We start from the raw sequence: 260 nt of genomic DNA, 5'->3' as shown, positions 1-260 counted from the left end.
GTTAATATCATTTACTTTTCAGATTGTTTTGAAGTATGATTATTTAAGGCAGTTCAGAGCTAGTACTTGCATTATGAAAATTACGTAACATACATTCTTCTTACGGGATATACAATGATTATACAGCCATAAGGTTTACCATTGAATATGTAAAGTTTCCACGCTCTACCCTATCAGAATAAATATGGAGTATACAATTGCAATGGCTGAGCACATGGTATGTAGTGTAGGTGGGCAAAATGTTGATATCAGTTTGAATA

General features: G+C 32.7%; 1 protein-coding gene across 1 annotated transcript in view; it reads right to left on the bottom strand.

Moving 5' to 3' along the window:
• LOC119581876 (60S ribosomal protein L35-like) overlaps positions 1–260 on the bottom strand; it is a 5,157-nt gene that overhangs the window by 3,321 nt on the left and 1,576 nt on the right. The gene's annotated exons all lie outside the window — the stretch shown is intronic.

This window comes from Penaeus monodon, chromosome 15 (genome assembly GCF_015228065.2).
Source record: "Penaeus monodon isolate SGIC_2016 chromosome 15, NSTDA_Pmon_1, whole genome shotgun sequence".
NCBI classification, from domain to species: Eukaryota; Metazoa; Arthropoda; class Malacostraca; order Decapoda; family Penaeidae; genus Penaeus; species Penaeus monodon.
The sequence above is the reverse complement of the archived record's forward strand: the minus strand, read 5'-3'. Positions and strand labels throughout refer to the sequence as shown.